The 14,571-nt window shown below is 41.7% G+C and overlaps 1 protein-coding gene across 9 annotated transcripts in view; it reads right to left on the reverse strand.

The window, feature by feature from the left end:
- The window catches only part of AKT3 (AKT serine/threonine kinase 3), a 283,027-nt gene that overhangs the window by 170,019 nt on the left and 98,437 nt on the right, over window positions 1-14,571 (reverse strand). The window lies entirely within an intron of this gene.

Below are 14,571 nucleotides of genomic sequence, written 5' to 3' on the forward strand. Positions count from 1 at the left end.
GTAACTCCTAGACAAAAAAACACTAAACTTTCAGAAATTCAGTTCAGATTCTGATAAATATCCAAGTTTGGTTACTATTTTGAACCTTTTCAGTATGCAAAATTAGACAGGACACTTGGACAATTTATTCGTCAATTCAAAGACTTTTAAAGGCAGAAAAGATTTTATATTTACATCCAGATCATTTATACAAATGTTGAATAGTGTTGGGTGTAGATCTGATCTCTGTAGAACTCCAATATAACCTTCTGCCTATTAGTCCAAAAACATTTGTTAAAAATGTCTTTTAGCATGCCATTTTGGTATTTCTGCCTAGTCATGTAAAAATATAAAATAATTAAGTAACAAAGTGAATCCAACTCAGCCTCCAAAGCTGTCTAGTGCTTCACCAAAGATTTCAAGATCTTATTCTTTGGATTAAATCAAATCATGTGACCCATTTTTAAACACAGTGGACATTAACACAATTTCAAAGATAACAAAGATTTCCAGAGTACAAGCATAATTAATTCAAAATACCCACTGAAAATATAAAAGAAAAAACACCTTCAAATATTCAACAAATAGCATCATGCCATAACTATTGTTATCTGCTACTGCCAATCAGTATCGTTATGGTTGTACAAAGACTCCTGTGCACCAGACTGTCGCTAATTATGTATATTCAAGTGATTAGCAAGCACTTGTTGCCTCGTTCACACCACCCTCCAAACAGCAGCCTTTGAGAAGAGAATAGACTGCAAATTTATTGAGAGAACACTGTTAATCCTTTGGGGAGAATGTAAATGTAAACAGGACTACTCTACATCAAGGTGCTTTGACAACAACAATCATCTGCATAAACACATGCTCAACAACAAACAGGTGTTCTATTTCACAACTAGCACGGATTTGATGCTTTCAAGTAAGCATTATGCACAAACTGTTAGAAGTACTTTGAAACCAGCTGCAATTACTATAATTAGCTGTTTTCCGGCACTTTGTTCCCCCCTCCACCCCATCCTCCACCTCTACCTGTTCAGTATTGTGCTAGCTGCAATCTGTAATCTCAAAGTAAAACCAAGGTTCCAAGACCTTGTTTTGAGACTACCATTCTCAGCAAGTTTATATTTACCATTAAAGCACTACCAGTAGTAACAAGATGCTTTGCATGAAATAGTTTAACATTCTTATCAGTGTTTGGTCACAAGTACAACACTTACTGTCATGAATAGGAAAACAAGGACAACTGCAAAGTAACAACACTATAAACTTCCGTGGTCAGGATTTCCTTTTATATCATCATTAATCTGTCCTGGAAACAAAAAGACAAAGCACCTAGTCTTACCAAACAATGGGTAGAAGAATCATAGGGTTAGAAGGAACCATAAGGGTCATCTGCTTCAGTGGCTTTCAATCTTTCAAGACAATTGTACCCCTTTTGAGAGTCTGATTTGTCTTGTTTACCACCAGTTTCACCTCACTTAAAAATTACTAGTTTACAAAAAATCAGACATAAAAATACAAGTGTCACAGCACACAATTACTGAAAAATTGCTTACTCTCTCATTTTACCATACAATTATAAAATATATCAATTGGAATATAAATATTGTGCGCGGATAAACAGCATCAGGCTCTGCTGACTTGAATTCATTCAAATTGGTCAGAAGATCTCTGACATGTTCTTTACTTATCCCAATCTGCATCCCTTCCCCTTCTTTGTCTATGGTAACTTTGCTAGTTTTCTGGTCACGTTATTTTTTTGAGAGAAGACTGAAGCAAAGTAGGCATTGTACAGCTCTGCCTTCCTTTGATCTTCCGTTATCAAACCACCTTTCTCTACTGAGCGGCAGACCCACACCATTCTTGATCTTTCTTTTTTGTCTGACATAACTGAAGAACCCCTTCTTCTTGTCTCCAACATTCCTTGCCAGCTATAAAACTAATTCTTTGTCTTGGCTTTACTGATATTGTCCCTACACACTCGTGCTATTCCCATATATACTTCCTTGGTGACATGTCCCTCCTTCCATTTCCCTTCTGTATCCCTTTTGATTTTTAGGCAGCTAAAAATAGACTTGTGCAGTTACACTGCCTCCTGTGGCTCTATTTATCTTTCCACTGCATTGAAATAGCTTAATGTTGAGCCTCTAGTATTGCATCTTTTAGGAACTGCCAGCTCTCTTCGACTTCTTTTCTTCCTAAACGGTCTTTCTATGGAAACTTGCCTACTATTTCTCGGAGTTGGCTGAAATCTGCCTTTCTGAAGTCCAATGACCTTATTTTGCTTTTTCTCATGCCTTCCTTTCCATAGGATCTTTAATTCTATCAGATCATGTTCACTTCCCTCCCAAGTTCACAATCATGTTCGCAACTAATTCATCTCTGTTGGTCAAAATCAGATCCAAAATGGAAGACCTTCCTAGAGTTGTTTTCTCAACTTTGTGAATCAGAAAGTTGTCCCCTACATATGGTAAGAATTTGCAGGACACATTATATTTTGTTGTAATAGATATCAGATATCAGAAAAGTTAAAATCCCCTATTAACAGTAGTTCATATGTGTTAGCTAATCTTGTTATGTGCTTGTAGAATGACACATCGGTTTCCTCCTCCCCAATCTGGTGGTCTATAACAGACCTTCACCCTTACATTGCTACTGTTCTTTTTATCCTCATCCAGAGAGTCTCACTAGGTCTGTCACTGACTTCCCTCTTGGACTTTGGAGCAAGTTTATACATTCTTGACAACCAGTGCAACACCTGCTTCCACCCTCTCCCCCCCATAACTATTTTGAACAAGCTATATCCCTCAATGCTGGTACTCCAATCATGGAAGTTGTCCCACCAAGTCTGTGTAATGGTAATTAAGTCATAATTTTCTTCATATACCATGACTTCCAGTTTATCCTGCTTAATCCCCATACTCCTTGAATTTGTATGCAGGCATTGATGGCATTTTGCAGATTGCCCTGTTGCTTTTCTTCTTGCTATTGTAATTCAGTTTTGATTTCTAGTCCCTTCTTCAGAAATTAGCCCCTTTCCCTTGTCTTCATCACTTGAGCAGATGCGCATTGGCTGGATTTTTGTCACCATCCCCACAGGACCTAGTTTAAAGCTCTCATTATTACGTTAGGCAGATGCCCAAAGATGCTCTTCCCAATATTTGATAGATGAAGAACACTCCAGCACAGCAATCCTCTGTCCTGGACTATCAGCCCGTTGTCGAAGAAGCCAGAGCCCTCTCACCAATACCATGTGCATATCCACACATTTACTTCCATGATTCATCGGTCGCTGCCTTGGCCTTTTCCTTCAACAGGAAGCATAGTAAGAGCTTTATTTACAGATAGCCACCATTCTCAATATGTATATGATTAAAAATTAAAAAAAATTCTTCTCTCTTTTGATTCAGTCTTAGTTGGAATCTGTATGTGCTTCTTTTTGTTTGGTGGATCTATACTGTGTACATTCCCACCTACCATTCTTTTAATTATTAAACAACACATCAAGATGGCACACCTTTCCTGTTTTTCACCTCTCCTCTTTGTACTAACACAGCTATTTGTTTTCAGGCCTCTTACTCAATTAACAGTTTCAAAGATGTTCATGATGCATTTGTGTGGGTGAATTCAACAGGAACAACTGAATATCTATTGTGCCCTTCTCCATAAAGTCAAATTTAAAAAGCACTAATAAGTATAGCCAGGGCTGGTAGCATCACCTATTATTAAGGTTATCAGACACTTCCTATTATAAGATCCTCTTTTCAGTTGCTTATAACTTCATCAAAATTAATTTTGGCTGAAATTTTCCATGAGGGGTATCTGCCTAGACTAAATATTAAATTATCATTGAAATTTCAGTGAATATCATTCAGCCTTTCTTGAGAAAGAGATTAGGAAAAATACATTTTTTTTGCCCATATGAAAATCTGGCAATCTTTTCTCTGAACAGCCTCCATGCTTTGGAGAAGGGACCTGAAAGTTGTCTGAGTCTGCCTTTTGCCATAATCATGAAAATCCACCAAATCTCACCAAGTTATTAATCAAAAGAACATAAGAACAGCCACACTGGATTAAACTAAAGTTCCATCTAACCAAATATCCTGTGTTCTGACCATGGCCAATGCCAGATGCTTCAAGAGCGAATGAACTGAACAGGGCAATTAATCAGCATAGGACCATTGCATCCCTGGACCAATCTTGCCTAACACCCATTGTTGCACCTAACCTCCATGAACTTATCTAATTCTTTTTTGAACCCTGCTATACTTTTGGCGTTCATAACCTCCCCTGGTAACGAGTTCCACAGGTTGACTGTGCATTGTACAAAGTATTTCCTTATATGTTTATTTGAAACCTACTGCCTATTAATTTTATTGGGTGATTCCTGATTCACGTGTTATGTGAAGGGGTAAATAACACTTATTCACTTTCTCCACAGTGTGACTCTATAGACCACTTAGTCATCTCTTTTCCAAGCTGAAAAGTCCCAGTCTTTTTAATCTCTCTTCATATGGAAACTGTTCCATATCCCTAATCATATTTGTTGCCTTCTCTTTTCCAATACTAATATTTTTTGATACGGGGTGACCAAAACTGGACACAGTAATCAAATTGTGAGCATATCATGGATTAATATAGTGGCATTAAGATATTTTCCATCTTTTTATCTATTCATTTCCTAATGATTGGAAAGCTAATGTTAGCTTTTTTGAATGCTGCTGCACTTTGAGCAGATGTTTTCAGAGATCCACAATGACTCCACAATCTCCTTCTTGAGTGTGATGCTAATAGGTTGACTGTGCATTGTATGAAGTATTTCCTTATATGTTTGTTTGAAACCTACTGCCTATTAATTTTATTGGGTGAGGTCAACAGGAACAACTGAATATCTATTGTGCTCTTCTCCACAAATTCAAATTTAAAAAGCACTAATAATTATAGCAAGGGCTGGTAGGCATCATCTTAATAATAGGCGATGCTACCAAAAATAAAGGGAAATCATGCCTTCCAAATCAGATGAGCAACATTCACATAAAGAATCGGACACACCAGAAAAGGACAGACAAACAGTGACAAGTTTTTGAAGTGCTTGTACACAAATTCTAGAAGTCTAAATAATATGGGTGAACTAGAGTGCCTCGTGATAAAGGAGGATATTGGTATACTAGGCATCACAGAAACAAGGTGGACTGAGGACAATCAATCAATGGGACACAATCATAGCAGGGTACAAAATATATCAGAAGGACAGAACAGGTCGTGCGAGGGGGGAGTGGCACTATATGTGAAAGAAAATGTAGAAACAAATGAAGTAAAAATCTTACGTGAATCCACATGTTCCATAAGATCTCTATAGATAGTAATTTCATGCTCCAATAAGAATATAACATTAGGAATCTACTATCGACTACCTGACCAGAAAAATGATAGTGATAATATAAAGGAAATTAGAGAGGCTATCAAAATTAAGAATTCAATAATAGTGGGGGATTTCAATTATCCGCATATTGACCAGGAACATGTCAACTCAGGACAAAATGCAGACACAAAATTTCTCGATACTTTAAATGACTGCTTCTTGGAGCAGCTGGTACGGGAACCCACAAGGAGAGAAGCAACTCTAGATTTAGCCCTAAGTGGAGCGCAGGAGCTGGTCTAAGAGGTACCTGTAACAGGACCGCTTGGAAATAGTGACCATAGTGTCAAGTATCAGAGGGGTAGCCTTCTGCCTGTACTCCCTCTCGGCTATGAGAAGGATTTTTCTGTCTCCTGGCTTTCTAATCATCTGTTTCCAAGTTGTAAGTACAAAGATAGGAAGACCATAGGTTTCTATTGTTTTATTTTGTATTTACATGGGTATAGTTGCTGGAATGTGTTAAATTGTATTCTTTTTGGATGAGGCTGTTTATTCATATTTCTTTTAAGCAAATGACCCTGTATTTGTCACCTTAATACAGAGAGACCATTTTTATGTATTTTTCTTTCTTCTTATAAAGCTTTCTTTTTAAGACCTGTTGGAGTTTTTCTTTGGTGGGGAACTCCAGGGAATTAAGTCTGTAGCTCACCAGGGAATTGGTGGGAGGAAGAAGTCAGGGGGAAATCTGTGTGTGTTAGATTTACTAGCTTGACTTTGCATACCCTCTGGGTGAAGAGGGAAGGACTTCTGTTTCCAGGACTGGAAATAGAGAGGGGTGGAATCCTCTGTTTAGATTCACGGAGCTTACTTCTGTGTATCTCTCCAGGAACCCAGGGAGGGAACACCTGGAAGGGAGAAGGGAAGGGAAATGGTTTATTCCCCTTTGTTGTGAGACTCAAGGAATTTGGGTCTTTGGGTCCCCAGGGAAGGTTTTGGGGGGGACCAGAGTGCCCCAAAACACTAATTTTTTGGGTGGTGGCAGCTTTACCAGGTCCAAGTTGGTAACTAAGCTTGGAGGTTTTCATGCTAGCCGCCATATTTTGGACGCTAAGGTCCAAATCTGGGAATAGGTTATGACACCAGCGACACCATCACAGGACCTAACCAGATCAGCCACACCATCACTGGTTCATTCACCTGCACATCCACCAATGTAATATACGCCATCATATGCCAGCAATGCCCCTCTGCTATGTACATCGGCCAAACTGGACAGTCGCTACGGAAAAGGATAAATGGACACAAATCAGACATTAAGAATGGCAATATACAAAAACCTGTAGGAGAGCACTTCAACCTCCCTGGCCACACTATAGCAGACCTTAAGGTGGCCATCCTGCAGCAAAAAAACTTCAAGACCAGACTTCAAAGAGAAACTGCTGAGCTTCAGTTCATCTGCAAATTTGACACCATCAGCTCAGGATTGAACAAAGACTGTGAATGGCTTGCCAACTACAGAACCAGTTTCTTCTCTCTTGGTTTTCACACCTCAACTGCTAGAACAGGGCCTCATCCTCCCTGATTGAACTGACCTCGTTATCTCTAGCTTGCCTGCTAGCATATATATACTTGCCCCTGGAAATTTCCACTACATGCATCTGAGGAAGTGGGTATTCACCCACGAAAGCTCATGCTCCAAAACATCTGTTAGTCTATAAGGTACCATAGGATTCTTTGCTGCTTTTACAGTGACAATAGTATAACATCATTTAACATTCCTCTGGTGGGAAGAACATCTCAACAGCCCAACACTGTGGCATTTAATTTAAAAAGGGAGAACAAAGCAAAATGAGGGGTTTAGTTAAACAGAAATTAAAAGGTACAATGACTAAAGTGAAATCCCTGCAAGCTGCATAGGCGCTTTTTAAAGACACCATAATAGAGGCCCAACTTCAATGTATACCCCAAATTAAGAATCACAGTAAAGGAACTAAAAAAGAGCCACCATGGCTTAATAACCATGTAACAGAAGCAGCGAGAGATAAAAAGACTTCCTTTAAAAAGTGGAAGTTAAATCCTAGTGAGGTAAATAGAAAGGAGCATAAACACTGCCAAATTAAGTGTAAAAATGCAATAAGAAAAGCCAAAGAGTTTGAAGAACAGCTAACCAAAAACTCAAAAGGTAGTAACAACATGTTTTTTAAGTACACCAGAAGCAGGAAGCACGATAAACAACCAGTGGGGCCCCTGGATGATCGAGATACAAAATGGGCACTTAAAGACGATGAAGTCATTGCGGAGAAACTAAATGGATTCTTTGCTTCAGTCTTCACAGCTGAGGATGCTAGGGAGATTCCCAAATCTGAGCTGGCTTTTGTAGATGACAAATCTGAGGAACTGTCACAAATTGCAGTGTCACTAGAGGAGGTTTTGGAATTAATTGATAAACTAAACATTAACAAGTCACCGGGACTGGATAGCATTCACCCAAGAGTTCTGAAAGAACTCAAATCTGAAGTTGCGGAACTATTAACTAGGGATTGTAACCTATCCTTTAAATCGGTCTCTGTACCCAGTGACTGGAAGATAGCTAATGTAACGCCAATATTTAAAAAGGGCTCTAGAGGTGATCCCAGTAGTTACAGATCGGTAAGTCTAACGTCGGTACCAGGCAAATTAGTCGAAACAATACTAAAGAATAAAATTGTCAGATACATAGAAGAACATAAATTGTTGGGCAAAAGTCAACATGGTTTCTGTAAAGGGAGATCATGTCTTACTAATCTATTAGAGTTCTTTGAAGGGGTCAACAAACATGTGGACAAGGGGGATCCAGTGGACATAGTGTACTTAGATTTCCAGAAAGCCTTTGACAAGGTCGCTCACCAAAGGCTCTTATGTAAATTAAGTTGTCATGGGATAAGAGGGAAGATCCTTTCATGGACTGAGAACTAGTTAAAAGACAGGGAACAAAGGGTAGGAATTAATGGTAAATTCTCAGAATGGAGAGGGGTAACTAGTGGTGTTTCCCCAAGGGTCAGTCCTAGGACCAATCCTATTCAACTTATTCATAAATGATGTGGAGAAAGGGGTAAACAGTGAGGTGGCAAAGTTTGCAGACGATACTAAACTGCTCAAGATAGTTAAGATCAAAGCAGACTGTGAAGAACTTCAAAAAGATTTCACAAAACTAAGTGATTGGGCAACAAACTGGCAAATGAAATTTAATGTGGATAAATGTAAAGTAATGCACATTGGAAAAAATCACCCCAACTATACATACAATATGATGGGGGCTATTTTAGCTACAACAAATCAGTAAAAAGATCTTAGCATCATCGTGGATAGTTCTCTGAAGATGTCCACGCAGTGTGCAGAGGCGGTCAAAAAAGTAAACAGGATGTTAGGAATCATTAAAAGGGGATAGAGAATAAGAAGGAGAATATATTATTGCCCTTATATAAATTGAAGGTATGCCCACATCTTGAATACTGCATACAGATGTGGTCTCCTCATCTCACAAAAGATATACCACCACTAGAAAAGGTTCAGAGAAGGGCAACTAAAATGATTAGAGGTTTGGAACGGGTCCCATAGGAGGAGAGATTAAAGAGGCTAGGACTTTTCACCTTGGAAAAGAGGAGACTAAGGGGGGATATGATAGAGGTATATAAAATCATGAGTGATGTGGAGAAAGTAGATAAGGAAAAGTTATTTACTTATTCCCATAATACAAGAACTAGGGGTCACCAAATGAAATGAATGGGCAGCAGGTTTAAAACAAATAAAAGGAAGTAGTTCTTCACACAGCGCACAGTCAACTTGTGGAACTCCTTGCCTGAAGAGGTTGTGAAGGCTAGGACTATAACAGCGTTTAAAAGAGAACTGGATAAATTCATGGAGGTTCTGTCCATAAATGGCTATTAGCCAGGATGGGTAAGGAATGGTGTCCCTAGCCTGTTTGTCAGAGGGTAGAGATGGATGGCAGGAGAGAGCTCACTTGATCATTACGTTAAGTTCACTCCCTCTGGGGCACCTGGCATTGGCCACTGTCGGTAGACATGATACTGGCCTAGATGGACCTCTGGTCTGACTCAGTATGGCCGTTCTTATAATTATCCAGTGGCTCCATTCATTTTTTGGGAGGTTTTTGGCTTCTGATGTATTAAAAAAAAATTGCTGTTAGTACTGTATGTCTTTTTTTGTTAGTTGCTCTTCACCATTTTTTTTTTTTAGACTAACTATACTTTTACACTTGACTTGCCAGAGTTAACACTCCTTTCTATTTTCCTTAATAGGATTTGACATCCCATTTTTAAAGAATGCCTTTTTGCCTCAAACCACTTCTTTTAGTCTGTTGTTCAGTTGTTGGCACTTTTTTGGTCCTCTGTGTTTTTTTTAATTAGTAGTATATATTTAGTTTGACCCTCTATTTTATGGTTTTTTTCATAGAATCAAAAGACTGGAAGGAACCTCAAGAAGTCACCTAGTCCAGGCCCCTGCGCTCATGGCGGGACTAAGTATTATCTAGACCATCCCTGACAAGTGTTTGTCTAACCTGCTCTTAAAAATCTCCAATAATGGAGATTCCACAACCTCCCTAGGCAATTTATTTCAGTGTTTTAAAAAGTGTCAATGCAGCTTGCTGGCATTTCACTTTTGTGACTGTACCTTTTAATTTCTGTTGAACTAGCTTTCTCATATGTGTGTAGCTCCCCTTTCTGAAGTTAAATGGTACTGTGGTGGGCTTCTCTGGTATTTTCCCCTCGTACACCAATGTTAAATTTAATTACATTATGGTCACTATTACCAAGCAATTCCTCTATACTCACTTTTTGGAGCAGATCCTGTGCTTCACTTAGGACAAAATCAAGACTTGCCTCTCCTTATGGGTTCCAGGAATTGCTGTTCCAAAAAGCAATCATTAATGATGTCTAAGAACTTTCATCTCACCTTTCTGTCCTGAGGCAACACGTACCCAGTCAATATAGGAACGATTATTTTTGAGTTTTCTATTCTTACAGCCTCTCTAATCTCCTAGAGCATTTCACAAGCACTATCCTGGTCAGGTGGTCAATTGTATATTCCTACTGCTACAGATTTTACTGTATTTGACTCCATGCTTTCTTTCACATATAGTGCCACTCCCCTACGAGCATGATCTAATCTATCATTCCTATATATTTTGTACCCTGGTTTTACTGTGTCCCATTATCATCATTCCACCAAGTTTCTGTGGTGCCTGTTATATCAATAACCTCACTTAATACCAGGCACTCAAGTTTGCCTAGTTCAGTCTTTGAAAGACTGCAGTTCACACATGCTCACTAGAGAACTGCTGAGCTCAACAGCTAAAATCGCTGAACACTGTCCTCACTGAGCATGCTCAAGCCTCTCACCGCTCCTAATGCTGACTGGACTACATGCACTATCCCCACAGAGCAACTGGGCACGTACCAGAGTCAAAGGGGCAAAGCCAAACTTTCCCTGTAATGGCTGCTCCAGATTAGAGTGAGTCCATGTGCTAGAACCAAGAGCAAGGAGACTCTCTCTTGTGATCTCAAGATCCAAACCAACCTTTCTTGCTTGTACCAAAGCAGCATGAGGGAGGACGCGGGTCTGATTCAAATGCAGCAGGGGCAGTAGCCAGACCTGGTGGTAGAGAAAGGAGTGGAACGAATCTGGTGAGACTGGGACTTACAGGGCAAGGGGAAGATATACTGGTATTGTCTGGGCAAGGAGACTGGGACTGGGTCAAAGGTGAAAAGAGGTGATGGAGTCAGTTTGCTTGGGGTTGAGCAGGACATTTAGACTGGACACGGGAGGGGGAACTCAGACTATCTGGATAAGGAAACTAATGTCTCTACTCTATGCTTTTCACCTCTTCTTCAGGGGAAAAAAACTGCAAAATTCTCAGATCATCATTCCTTTGGTCGCATGAGGCCTAACCAGTGACAGAAATGAGCTACCTCAAGCTGATCTTCCTTCCTAGCCAAGATCTGCAAGTGTCACCTCCTTTTGTTATGTGTCTTAGAAACACTACACACCATTTTAACCTAGTGGTGAGCAAGACAAGAGTGGTAGGGAACAGAATGGGAGTGGAGAGAAGGAGATTGATCTGATAAGGACCTGGACTGCAAGCGGGGAGACAGAATAAGACTGGCCAGGCAAAGAGCCTGGGACAAAGGAACCAGAGAACAGGGTTGGGTTTTTGGGGGGAAGAGGGGCTTAGTAGGGAGAGAGGCTGTGGTTGGATGAGCAGCCCCAAGAGGAAGACTAAGGGCATGGCTACACTTGCAGATGTAGAGCTCTGAGTTAAACCAGCCTTCAGAGAGCGCAGTAGGCAAAGCGCTGCAGTCTGTCCATACTGACAGCTGCAAGCGCACTTTCAGTGGCACTGAGAGCGGTATATTATGGGCAGCTATCCGACAGAGCACACCTTCCCATTCTGGCGCTGTGGCTTGTGGGAAGGAGGTGTGGAGTGTGGGGCATTCTGGGTCCTGTCCCAACGCCCCATGATGCATCGGTTTGCATCCCAGCATTCCTTTTGCTTCCATCCACATTTAGAGCCATCTTTCAACATTTTTTGTACTGCACGCTCTGTCTTCTCTTTCAGTCTGCGGGAATGGAGCCCGAACTGCTGAGGAGTATACTGATGAGTCTCGCCAGCACGTCACATTTGGCAAGTGAGTTATTCCTTTTGATCCAAAGTGACAATATCAAGTAACACATATGACAAGTTTGCTTGTGGCATTCACGGACATGCTTACCACCATGGAACGCTGCTCAGGAAACAAGCATTGAGTGGTGGAATCACATCGTCATGCAAGTCTGGGATGACAAGCAGGGGCTGCAGAACTTTCGGTTGAGAAAAGCCACTTGCATGGAACCGTGTGAGGAGCACGCCCCCATCCTGCGGCGCAAGAACACAAGACTGAGAGTTGCCCTAACGGTGGAGAAATGGGTGGCTATTACAATCTGGAAGCTGGCAACTCCAGACAGCTACCGATCGGTCGCTAACCAGTTTGGAGTGGGAAAGTCAACCGCTGGAATCACGTTGACACAAGTTTGCAGGGCCATTAATTGCATCCTGCTCAGAAGAACCATGACTCTGGGTAACGTGCAAGAGATTGTGGCTGGCTTTGCACAAATGGGTTTCCCTAACTACGGAGAGGCAGTAGATGGCACGCATATTCCAATTCTGGCACCAGCGACCTAGCCTCCAAGTACGTTAATCGGAAGGGATATTTCTCGATAGTTCTTCTGGTGCTTGTGGATCACCGTGGGTGTTATCATTGACATTAATACAGGCTGGCCCGAAAAGGTGCATTACACACACATCTTTCGGAACACTGGCCTGTTCAGGAAACTGCACGCCGGGACTTTTTTTTCCCAGATCAGAAGATCACAGTAGGGGAAGTCGAAATGCCCATTTTGATCCTTGGAGAATCTGCTTACCCTTTAATGCCATGGCAGATGAAACCCTACACAGGGAGCCTTGACAGCAGCAAGGAGCAGGGGAGGGATAGCTCAGTGGTTTGAGCGTTGGACTACTAAACACTGTGTTGTGAGCTCAATCCTTGAGGGAGCCACTTAGGGATCTGGAGCAAAACCAGTCCTGCTAGTGAAGACAGGGGGCTGGACTCAATGACCTTTCAGGGTCTCTTCCAGTTCTATGAGATAGGTATATCTCCATATATTTTTTATTTTAGCAGGCTGAGCCAGTGCAGAATGACTGTGGAGTGTGCTTTTGGCCATTTAAAGGGCCACTGGTGCTCTCTGTATGGGAAGCTGGACCTGGCCGATGACAGCATCCCTGTGGTTATATCCACATGCCGTAAACTCCATAATATTTGTGAAGGGAAGGGTGAAAGGTTCACTCAGGTATGGAGCTCGGAGGTTCAACACCTGGAGGCTGAATTTGAACAACCAGAGAGCAGGGCTATTAGAGGGGCCCAGCGCAGGGCTGCAAGGATTAGGGATGCCTTGAGGGAGCAATTTGAGGCTGAACGCCACCATTAATGTCTGGTGCCCTGCATGGGAGTGAAGTGCAGTGGTTCCCATGTTACTAGGAATCTGTTTTTGCTACGCTGACTTGCAGTGCCTATTTCTTTCCTGGACTAAGGTATCTTTTACTTTATGCAATAATAAAGAATGTTTTCAAAGCCAAAAAATCCATTTATTAAAAAGAAAATGCATTTATTAAAGAGAGACCACTGCTTAGGAAACAGAAAGGGCAAGGGGGTGGGGAACAGTACAATCACAGATTTCCATATGTCCTGTCTGGAATGCTGTGCAATGAGTGCTGCACTTCAGGATGGTTATACTGCATGGTGGTGGGGGTTAAGTGCAGTGGGTAAGGGTGGTAATTTTCAGGGCTGAGTGGTGAAGCTACAGGTGTTGGAGGCAGCTGGTGGAAGTAAGAACCCGGATGTTGGGGAAAGTGGGTGGGAGGTGACATGGGGGCACAAGGGAAATAGTTTTGGGACAAGGGCTGCGGAGGGCCGGGGGGCGCAGTAGTGCCCTGCCTGAATTGCTACGAATTCCTGTATTGAGTCCGCTTGGTGCCTCATGCTGCTTAGCAGCCGCTCCATGCTTTGGTGCCGGTGATGCACACTCTGCTGGCGGACCCTCCTTTCACGCTCCTGACACTCCTGCACTTTTTGATTTTCATTGCATGAAGTAATGCAGCATTCAAGTAACATGTCTTCCTTGCTTCTACGTGGCCTCTTTCTGATTCTTTGGAGTCTTTCGGCCGGTGATAACATGGACAGCTGAGTTCTCAAGATTGCATCTGTAAAGGCAAAATGCAACACTTAACAGAAGCAGCATTGTTCACACCAGACAGAGCAATGATTCCCCCACACTTAAGAGCAAGCACAGTCTACACAATAGCATAATTTTCCCATCCTAAAGCAAGCGCACATAACGCACAGGAGCCCCAAAATGGTGAGAAAGCACAGGGTCAAGTGTGACTTATTGTTTCACGGACATACTGTCCTCTGGGTTTCTGTGCCTTGGAGAGAGCCAACAGTGGCAGGGGGCACATATACTGAACACTCTCCCCACATTTTCCAGAGGAGTACATCTTGGAAGATCTCTCGCTGGGAAGCAAGGGAGGGTCTTCTACTGCAATGCGGCTTCTGCCCTGACCCATATGCAGCTTGCTTATGTGCAGCAATGGTCCCCCGCCCCTCACGGCACAATGGCGCAGACAAGTTAGCCTG

Source organism: Gopherus evgoodei, chromosome 3, assembly GCF_007399415.2.
Source record: "Gopherus evgoodei ecotype Sinaloan lineage chromosome 3, rGopEvg1_v1.p, whole genome shotgun sequence".
Classification (NCBI taxonomy): domain Eukaryota; kingdom Metazoa; phylum Chordata; order Testudines; family Testudinidae; genus Gopherus; species Gopherus evgoodei.